The sequence below is a fragment of the Crocuta crocuta genome, unplaced genomic scaffold, assembly GCF_008692635.1.
Source record: "Crocuta crocuta isolate KB4526 unplaced genomic scaffold, BGI_CrCroc_1.0 scaffold288, whole genome shotgun sequence".
Taxonomy (NCBI): Eukaryota; Metazoa; Chordata; class Mammalia; order Carnivora; family Hyaenidae; genus Crocuta; species Crocuta crocuta.
The window spans coordinates 1,210,865-1,221,581 of record NW_027532607.1 but is presented as its reverse complement, the minus strand read 5'-3'; the positions used below and the strand labels follow the sequence as shown (position 1 = coordinate 1,221,581).

The 10,717-nt window shown below is 37.0% G+C and overlaps 1 pseudogene; it reads left to right on the top strand.

The window, feature by feature from the left end:
* Positions 1-951: 951 nt before the first annotated feature.
* LOC144245038 (cell division control protein 42 homolog pseudogene) lies at positions 952-1,557 on the top strand (annotated as a pseudogene).
* Positions 1,558-10,717: the final 9,160 nt, after the last annotated feature.

Genomic DNA, 10,717 nt, shown 5'->3' with positions numbered 1-10,717 from the left:
AATCTGAGCTGGCAGTCAGCACAGAGCCCGATGCGGGGCTCGAACCCACGAACCGCGAGATCATGACCTGAGCGAAAGTCGGATGCTTAACCAACTAAGCCACCCAGGCGTCCCCCCAAGGTTCTATCTTAAAAAGTTAGAAAAGAATAGCAAATTAAACCCCCAAAGGGAGAAAAAAAATGATAAGGACAAAAGCATAAAATACTGAAGTGAAAAGCAAACTTTAAACAAAATCAATAGAGTCAAATGTTGGATTTTGGAAAGGCTAACAAAAGCAATACATACATGCACTAAGACTGAAAAAGGAAAAAAGAGAGAAAGCACAAATAATAAATATTTCTAATGACAGAAAGGACATCACTAAGAATAGCCAAGAAGAGTTCAAAGAAGTAAAACAGATTTGGAGGATTTATGCTTCAGCTATCAAGACATATTAAATCTACATTAAAATAATAGGTGTACTGGTACAAGGACCAACAAATAGACCAAAGAACAAAAAGAATAAAAAGTCCAGATATAGCAACGCATGTATTATTTTTGATTTATGAAAAAGCTAGTCTTACATTAAGGTAGGGAAAGGATCATCTTGTCAATAAATGGTCAATATCCATTTAGAAAAGAAATAGGGACTCTTATCCCACATCATATAGAAAAATCAATTCGGAGTGGATTATAGATGTAAATGTAAAAGGAAAATAACAAAGCTCCCAGAAGATAAAATAGGAAATGCTTTCATGATCCTAGTGTATGGAAGGATTTCTGAAACAGGCTCCCAAACATTCTAAATATAAAAGATTGACTAATTCAACTACATGTTCAAGAGAAACTTTTGTTCATCAGAAGATAACATACAAGAGGAGACACCACATAGCACTGCCAATGCCCCTGTGGAGAAGCTGAGATCACCACTGAATCTGAAATATTTAAAGTGGATACAACATTGTTTCAGTAATGCAGACAACTAAGTGTGTTGTTGTGGGTGATGGTGCCGTTGGTAAAACACGTCTCCTGATATCCTACATAACAAACACATTTCTATCTGAGTATGTACTGATTATCTGTGACGAGTATGCAGCCACCATTATGATCGATAGGGAGCCATACACTCTTGGACTTTCTGATACTGCCGGACAAGAGGACTATGACAGATTACGGCCACCGAGTTATCCACAAATGTATTTCTGTCTGTTTTTCAGTGATCTCTCCATCCTCCTTCGAAAATGTGAAGGAAATGTGGGTGCCTGAGATAACCTACCACTGTCCAAAGACTCCTTTCTTGCTTGTTGGGGCCCAAGTTGATCTCAGAGAGGACTCCTCCATAATTGGGAAACTTGCCAAGAACAAACAGAAGCCTATCACTCCAGAGATTGCTGAAGTGAAGTGAAAAGATGGCCGGTGACTTAAAGGTGGTCAAGTACGTGGAGCGTCCTGCCCTCACAGAAAGGCCTACAGAATGTATGTTACGAGGCAATATTGGCTGCCCTGGAGCCTTCAGAGCCAAAGAAGAACTGCTGCTATGAACATCTTTCTACACTGCTGGTGTCAGCTTTGTACTAAAAGCAATGTTCAATTAAACTAAAGATGAAAGATTACAATTCATTTTTGCAGTAATGACAAATGCCTTGCACCCACCCAGTATTCGTGTGAGGCAAGGCCCCATGGGTGTGGTCCCCTTCTCAGTATTAGTTAATTTGACTAACTGTGTATTGTCAGAAAAGTGATTCATACTAGGTTTTTATTTTGTCATTTCAAAAAAATTTTTTTGTTGTTTAAAAGCAAGGCATGCTGGTGATGATTCTGTAATAGACTAATTTGGGTTGTTAAAGCTACTCCCAGGCTCCATCCACTCTGGAGTTGCAAATATTTATGTACCCAACATAGCAGCATCCAAATACATAAAGCAACTATTAACAGATATAAAGGAAGAAATGATAGCAATACACTAACAGTAGAGGACTTTAACACCCCCACTTACTCCAAATACATAAAGCAACCATTGTTCTGGAGAAAAATCTGGGATAGCTAGGATTTTTTTCTTTTTCCTTTTTTTGGGGGTGGGAGGAGAGAGTGTGTGGGGCATTTGTTTTTATTTAGTCATTTTTCAAAACTTCATTAGCCATTAGACAGCCCTTAAGGGGAGGAGGATGGATTGACTCCACATTCCACTTCCTAGATCTAGTTTAGAACACTTGTCCCCTACCTGATGCTCTTAGGAAGGAGTATAGTAAATGCCTCATTTGATAACATACTCTTATTTAAAAGTTGCCTTTTCTCGGGGTGCCTGGGTGGCTTAGTCGGTTAAGCGTCCGACTTTCACTTAGGTTATGATCTCACAGTTTGTAGGTTCGAGCTCCGCGTCGGGCTCTGTGCTGACTGCCAGCTCAGAGCCTGGAGCCTATTTCAGAATCTGTATCTCCCTCTCTCTCTGACCCTTCCCTGCTCATGCTGTCTCTCTCTCTCTCTCTCTCCTAGAAATAAATAAAAATATATATATATAAAAAGTTGCCTTTTCTCTCCACCCAGGAGTAGGTCCAGTACATAATGAAACTCCTGAAAGTAGGTAGAACCTGTCTTGCCCCTCCTCTTTTCTAGGATGCACTCTGTATGTGACTGTGACTTTCAGGGAAATTTGATTGCCATATGCTGATTTTTTTAATGTTAATTTCTAACTTCTTTCACTGATAAATGAAGAAAAATGCTTTGGGGTGTATTTTGAAATACACCCAATGGATTGAGTGTGTAATTAAAAAACATTTTTCCCTATCACAAAAAGATAAAATATAAGTGAAAAGTCAACTATAGAGTAAGAAATTTACAATTTATATAACCTGCAACGGACTTCTATCTAGAATACATAAAAAACTATAGGTAAAAGACAATAAATAAAAAATACAATATGGATTTCTGGGAAAGATGGCAAAGGAGGAGGATTCTAACCTCACTTGTCTCACGGATACACCTAGGTACACCCACATCAGTGTAATGAACCCAGAAAACAACCTGAAGACTGTCAGAACAGACCCTCCACGGCTAATTGAAGAGAAGAGGCCACAATGAAAAAAATTATAAGAGTAGGTGGAGACGTGGCTAGAACCAGACTCCCAGGAAAACTAACCACAAATGGGAGGGACACCACAAGCATGGAAAAGGGAGAGGAAGAGATTTCATACCAGGCACCCCAGATATGGGTGACTCGCACTGTGAAGATGAATCCCCATAATATTTGGCTTTGAAACCCAGAGGGGCTTAACTTTTGTTGTTTGTTTGTTTTCAACTTTTACAATCACTGGAGCTTACCACATGGAATTTTAAAAATCACTTGGCTTGGGTCTGGGAGAGCTGGAGTGCAAGAGGAAACAATCTCCACCATTAAAGAGACAGCATAACAAACAACCCTGCAGAGATACAGCATAGAAGCAGCAGTCTGAAAAGTGGCTGGGAGATATAGAAAGGAGATTTATTTACTAATCTCAGAACTTCTCCTGGAGGCGCAGGGATCTTTAGGAGACTTCAAGAATAAAAGACCTGGCAGGCACCATTTCTCTCCCCTACACCCCACCCTAGTCTAGATACCCTGATAGCTGCAGGAACCAGCTGGAACACTCGCCATGTAGCTGGCTAACACTGCTTGCCCCACCCCTGCATTCTCCTGCAGGCTGCCCCATCCAACCAGCCCCACTGGGCAGGAGTCCATCCAAAGCAGCACTAGATGCCTCTCATTCTGTAAGCAGCAAGCAGCTCTAACACTGGCCAGGACCACTCCAAAGTGACTCTTGCCTTGGGAGAGGGAATATAATCACACACACATGTTTGAGTATATTCCCAGCTGTGGGCTGGGTACAGACCTCTGACTGCCAGCCCCACCCACCAGTGAAAATCTCAGCACAAAGAGAGCACCCTGAAGTTTGGTGTGACCAACGTTCTGGCAAATGGGCTCAAGGCAGGCATCTGGTCTGACCCAGCCCAAGGTGGCCCCAGACCAAACCTCGTCCACAACAGGCAAAGAAGGCCATTGCAGATGACTGGACTGATGGGAAACGTGGCTCAACCACAGCCCTAGGTCATGCAACACCCAGAGAAGAAACCTCTGAAATGCTAGTTTTTGGTGAACAGGGGACATTACATTATAGGACACTACAGGGCTTCTTCTTCATAAGGCCACTATTTTCAAGATCAGAGACATAGCTGACTTTCCCAATACATAGAAACAGACACAGACAGTTAGACGAAATGAAACTGTGGCATATGTCCCAAATGAAAGAATAGGACAAAATTGCAGCAAAAGAGCTAAATGAAACAGAGATAAGCAATATACCTGGTAGCTAATTCAAAGCAATGGTCATGAAGATACTTACTGGATGTGAGAAAAGAGTAAAGGGTCACAATGAGAACTTCTACAAAGAGATTAGAAAATATAAAAAAGAACCAGAGATGAAGAACTCATTAACTGAAATTAAAAACACACTAGAATGAATAATAGTAGACTAGAAGAAGCAAAAGAACAGATCATTACTGAAAGAACAGTAATGGAAAGCAACTAAGCTGAATAGGAGGGAGAAAAAAAAGAATAATAAAAAATGAGAATAGGTTAAGGGAACTCAGTGACACTATCAAATGTAATAACATCAGCATTATAGGGATCCCAGAAGGAGAAGAGAGAGAAAAGGGGGACAGAAAATTTATTAGAAGAAAAAATAGCTGAAAAATTCCCTAATGGAGGGAGGAAATAAATCCAGACTCAGAAGACTCAGAGTCCCCAACAAAATAAACCCAAGGAAGTCCTCACCAAGACACATAATAATTAAAATGGCAAAAAGTAGTGGTAATGAGAGAACTTTAAAAGCAGCAAGAGGAAAAAGTTATATGCAAGGGAAACTCCATAAGTCAGCGACTTTTCAGAAGAAACTTTACAGGCCAGAAGGGAGTGGTATGATATATTCAAAGTGATGAAAGGAAAAAACCTGCAACGAAGAATACTTTATTCAGCAAGATTATCATTCAGAATAGAAGGAGAGATAGAGTTTCCTAGACAAATAAAAGTAAAAGACATTCCTTACCACTAAATCAGTCTTACAAAATATGTTAAAAGGAATTCTTTGAAAAGGAAAGGCCATAATCAGGAGCAAGCAAATTAGGAAAGGGAAAAATTTCACAGGTGCATACAAACATAACCTAAGTGGTAGATTACTTACTTATAACACCAATATGGAAATTAAAGCACAAAAGCAGCACAATCAATTATAGCTATAAAAATCAGTCAAGGGATTCACAAAATAAAAAAATGTAAAATATGATATCATACATATAAAATATGTGTGTGTGTGGGGGGTGAAATTTAGTGCTTTTACAATGGGTTCAAACTTAAGCAGCCAGCACCTAATATAGGCCGCTATATGTATAGGATATTATATATAAACCTGATGGCAACCACACATCAAAAACCTTTAATAGATATGGAAAAAATAAAAGAAAACGATATTCAAGCATATCACTGAAGGCCATCAAACCACATGGGAAGAGAGCAAGAGAAGAAAGGAACAAAGAACTACAAAAGCAATCATAGAACAAGTAACAAAATAGCAATAAGTACATACTTATCAATAATTACTTTGAATGTAAATGAACTAAATACTCCAATCAAAACACATGGGGTCATGAAATGAATAAAAAAGCAAGTTCTATGTATTTGCTGCCCACAAGAGACGATTTCATACCTAAAGAAAAGGATCCTTTCACCAAAAGTGAAAGCATAGCGGGGCATCTGAGTGGTTCAGTCAGTTAAGAGTCCAACTTCGGCTCGGGTCATGATCTTGCAGTTTGTGAGTTTGAGCCCCACATTGGGCTCTATGCCAACAGCTCAGAGCCTGGAGCCTGTTTCGGATTCTCCCCCTCCCCTGTTCATGCTCTATTTCTCTCTGTCTCTCAATAATAAATAAACACTAAAAAAATTATAAAAGTGAAGGATGGAAAAACATTTATCATGCAAATGGGAGTGGCAAAAAAAAGCTGGGGTAACAATACTTATATTGGACAAAATAGACTTTATAAAATCTGTAACAAGAGAAAAGAAGGACATTACATAATGATAAAGGAAACAATCTAACAAGAAGGTGTAACAATTGTAGATATTTATATACCCTACATGAAAGCACCCAAATACATTAAAGCAACTATTAATAGATATAAAGGAAGAAATTGATAGCAATATAATACTTGAGGACTGTAACACCCCACTAGCTCCAAATGGTTAAAGAATAAAGAAAATTTACACTATCTGCAGATGACCTGATACTATATATATAAAACTCTAAAGACTCCACCAAAAGCTACTAGAACTGATAAATGAATTCAGCCAAGTTATAGGGTACAAAATCAATATACAGAAATCTGTCACATTTTTTCACATTAATAATGAAGTAGCAGAAAGAGAAATTAAAAAACAATCCTATTTTCAATTGTACTAAAAATAACAAAATATCTAGGAATGAATTTAACCACAGAGGTGAAAGACCCATACATTGAAAACTATAAAATCCTGATGAAAACATTTGAAGATGACATAAACAAATGGAAAGATATTCCTTTTTTTTTTAAAATGAAAATTTTTTTTCTTCTTTAACCAATTTTATTTATTTTACTTTATTTTATTTTTTTTACAAATAGTTTATTGTCAAATTAGTTTCCACATAACACTCAGTGCTCATCCCACAAGTGTTCTCCTCCATGCCCATCCCCCCCTCCCCCCCACATCCATCAGTCCTCAGTTTTTGTCAGCATTCAAGAGTCTCTCATGGTTTGCCTCTCTCCCTTTCCCCCACCATTTCCGCCCTTCTTCTCCCCCTTGTTCCTCCGTCAAGTTCCTCCTAATCCTTCTATACGTGCAAACATATGATATTTGTCCTTCTCTGCCTGACTTATTTCGCTCAGCATAACACCCTCAAGGTCCATCCATGTTGCTACACATGGCCAGATTTCATTCTTTAAATAAATGGAAAGATATTCCATGCTCATGAATTGAAGGAACAAATATTGTTAAAATGTCCATAGTATGCAAAGCAATTTAGAGATTAATGCATTCTCTATCAAAATACCAATAGCAACTATAACAAATAGTCCTAAAATTATATGGAACCTCAAAAGACCCCAAACAGCCAAAATAATCTTGAAAAAGAACAAAGCTGGTGGTATCACAATTCCAGATTTCAAGTTATACTACAAAGCTGTAGCAATCAAAACAATATGGTACTGGTATAAAAGTAGACCCATAGATTAATAGAAAAGGGAAGAAAGCATGTAATGCATATTTAGGCATATAATCCACAATTATATGGTCAACTAATCTTTGACAAAAGAGACAAGATTATACAATGGGAAAAAAGACAATCTCTTCAACAAATGGTGCTGGGAAAACTGGACAGCTACATACAAAAGAATGAAACTGGACCACTTCTTTACGCCACACAAAAAAATAAACTAAATGGATTAAAGACCTAAATATGAGACTTTGATACCACAAAAATCTAGAAGAGAGCACAGGCAGTAATTTCTCTGACATTGTCTGTAGCAACATTTTTTCTAGATATGTTTCCTGAGGCAAGGGGAATAAAAGCAAAAATAAACTATTGGGACTCCATCAAAACAGTTTCTGCATAGCAAAGGAACAATCAACAAAACTAAAAGAGAGCCTATTGAATGGGAGAAGATATTTGCAAGTGACAACTCTAATAAAGGGTTAGTATCCAAAATATATAAAGAATTTATGCAAGTCAACATCAAAATATCCCAAATAAACCAATTAAAAAATGGACAGAAGACATAAACAGACATTTCTCCAAAGAAGACATACAGATGACAAAAAGACACGTGAAAAGATGCTCAATATCACCTATCATCAGGGATATGCAAATCAAAACTACAATGAGACATATATATATACACAATACACACATACTCACACAGGAATATTATTCAGCCATAAAAAGAACAGGAATATTATTCAGCCATAAAAAGAATGAAATCTTGCCATTTTCAACAACATGGATAGAGCTAGAGACTATATGCTAAGTGAAATAAGTCAATCAGAGAAAGACAAATATTAAAGGATTTCACTCATGGAATTTAAGAAACAAAACAAACAAACGAAGGGGGAAAAAAGAGTAAGAGAGAGACTAAGGAACAGACTCTGAAGTACAGAGAACAAACTGATGGTTACCAGGAGGCAGGTGGGGGCGGGGGGAAATGGGTGAAATAGGTAATGAGGATTAAAGAGTACACTTGGTATGATGAGCACTGAGTAATGTATTGAGCTGTTGAATCACTATAATGTACACCTGAAACATATATGACATCTTATGCTAAATGTACTTGAATTTAGAAAACAAATAAAAAATGTTTAAAAATCCAATGCAAAGAACACAGACACCCAAGCAGACAAATAGGCAACAGCCATGAAAGGAACTTTAGAGAAGAGATATCCAAATAACCAATAAACATGAAAAAGGTGCTCAACATCATTAATCACTAGGGAAATGAAAATTATAACAGTGGGATACTACTGCATGCTCACCAGAGTGGCTACAGTGGAGAAGAGAGAAAGATAATACCAAGTATTAGCAAGGATGTAAAGCAATTGTTGATGTGATGTGTCACATGGTACAGCTACTATAGAAAATAGATTGACAAAATCTGATCAAGTACACACAATTCTACCTTAAAGCAATTTCATTTCTAGGTAGATGGCCTAGAATTATGCACATATGTTCACCAAAAGGCATATACAAGAATATTCATAGCAATATGTTCTTCATAACTGCTCCAAACTAGAAATGTCCTGTGATGGTAGACTGGATATACATATTGTGGTCTACTGACACAGTGGAATATTGCACAGCAATTCAGGTACAATGAGCTAGCTAGAAATCATTTTACCTACTACACCAGGTTCTCTAAAGATCTCCTTGACTATAAATTGGTAGACTGTATAATATGCAGCAATGAAAATTAACAAACTGCTGCTGCATGTGCAACAATATGGCCAACTCTCAGAGAATAACATGTAATATAATGTTAAATGAAAGAAGACAGACATGGAACACAGCTCATATGACTCTGTTTAAAGAAATTTCAAAAGCAGGTGAAACTAATCTGTGGTCCTAGAATAAAGAATGAAGTTACCTCCAGAGAGTCCAGAGAACGTGACTGAGGTGGGATAGTGGATCTTCTATTATTATTGATAATGTTTATTTCTTGACCCAGGTGATAGTTAAATAGGTATGTTCACTTTGCAATAATTCTTAAGCTGGATACATTATAGAATGTAGTAATTATGTGTTTCATACTTAAGTAAAATATTTGTCAGAAAAAATATAATTTAGTGTAAAGAATTGGGTTCTCAAATTTATAGTAATTTCTCACTGACCTGTAAATTTTACTGAATCCGCCAATGTTTTTAGATCAGTCTTCCCTTTAGCTATAAAATAAGGCAAAATTAAGATACAAAGCAGATTCTTTAAAAAATTATAAAATCATAAACCAGAAATAAGCTAAATTTCATATTCACCATTATTCACCATTTGGGCTCACTTTAACTGCTTAATTCTTAGTTTTAAGACACCAATTTCATTTTAATAAGCTGGCCTTTGACCCTTGAACCATAAAGTCTGGCCCATGGAAAAATACACTTTTTTACTCAGCTATTATAGTCCTCATAAAGAGGATAGAAAACACCATCCATACAAGTTAATTCTCTGAAGTCCCTCCATTCTGGTGATGTTAGGAATCTTGAACACGAGTGTCTAGGAAAGAAAAGTCTGTTTTCAGCTCTGGTCTATTGCTAATATACTCTGATCCTCCCTGTTGCTCAGAACTGCTGCAGATAAATGATTACAATGTACTAGAGGTAAATATTAGTGGCATGACCAAAGGCAGTTTTTGTTTTCCCTAGGAATCATTCACTTAACTCACTCATGTACCCTATCATCTCTGACACAGTATTTATGGAGTGCTTACTTATAAGCTGATACTCTGCTAGATACTAGATACAGAGTAACCTTTCCTATCTAAGGTCACACTAAAGTCACAAGACAGGCAAATAAACATACATTTATACGATGTGGCAATTATAATGAAAAAGTTTTGCAGTTATTGTGGAAACACAGAGAAGAGATATCTAATAGAGCCTGGGTATTTAATGAACTTACTAGAAAAAGTGGCCCTCAACTCTAATAAGCAATGGTGAAGAGTCAGTCAAACAAAGGGGATAAGGAAACTCTCTGAAATAGTGGGGAAAGTATAAACAAAACAATGATGTGACAAAAAGCATGATATATATATATATATACTTGGAATAAAAGTTCAATGTTAGTGAGGGTAAAATACTAGATTGGACAGATAAGTGCAACCTAGATTATGAAAGAACTTATTCGCCGTAAAAAGGACATGAGACATTTCCAAGTACCTAACTGAAAGCCATTAAAGGATTTTAAATTGAGGCATCATGTCATCAGATTTGCATCTTATATGGATCATTCTAATGTCCGTTTTGTGGAAGCCATTGTAGTAGCTGAAGTCAGGAATGAAAGGTCCTAAATAGGGCATTTGTAGCAGGGACTGAAACTGATGGATTTATATATGGGATTTTTTTCAATGGTTTGTTATGAAAATTTGTAAACATAGAGCAAAGTTGAAAGAAGTATGCAATAAACACCCATACGTCCAC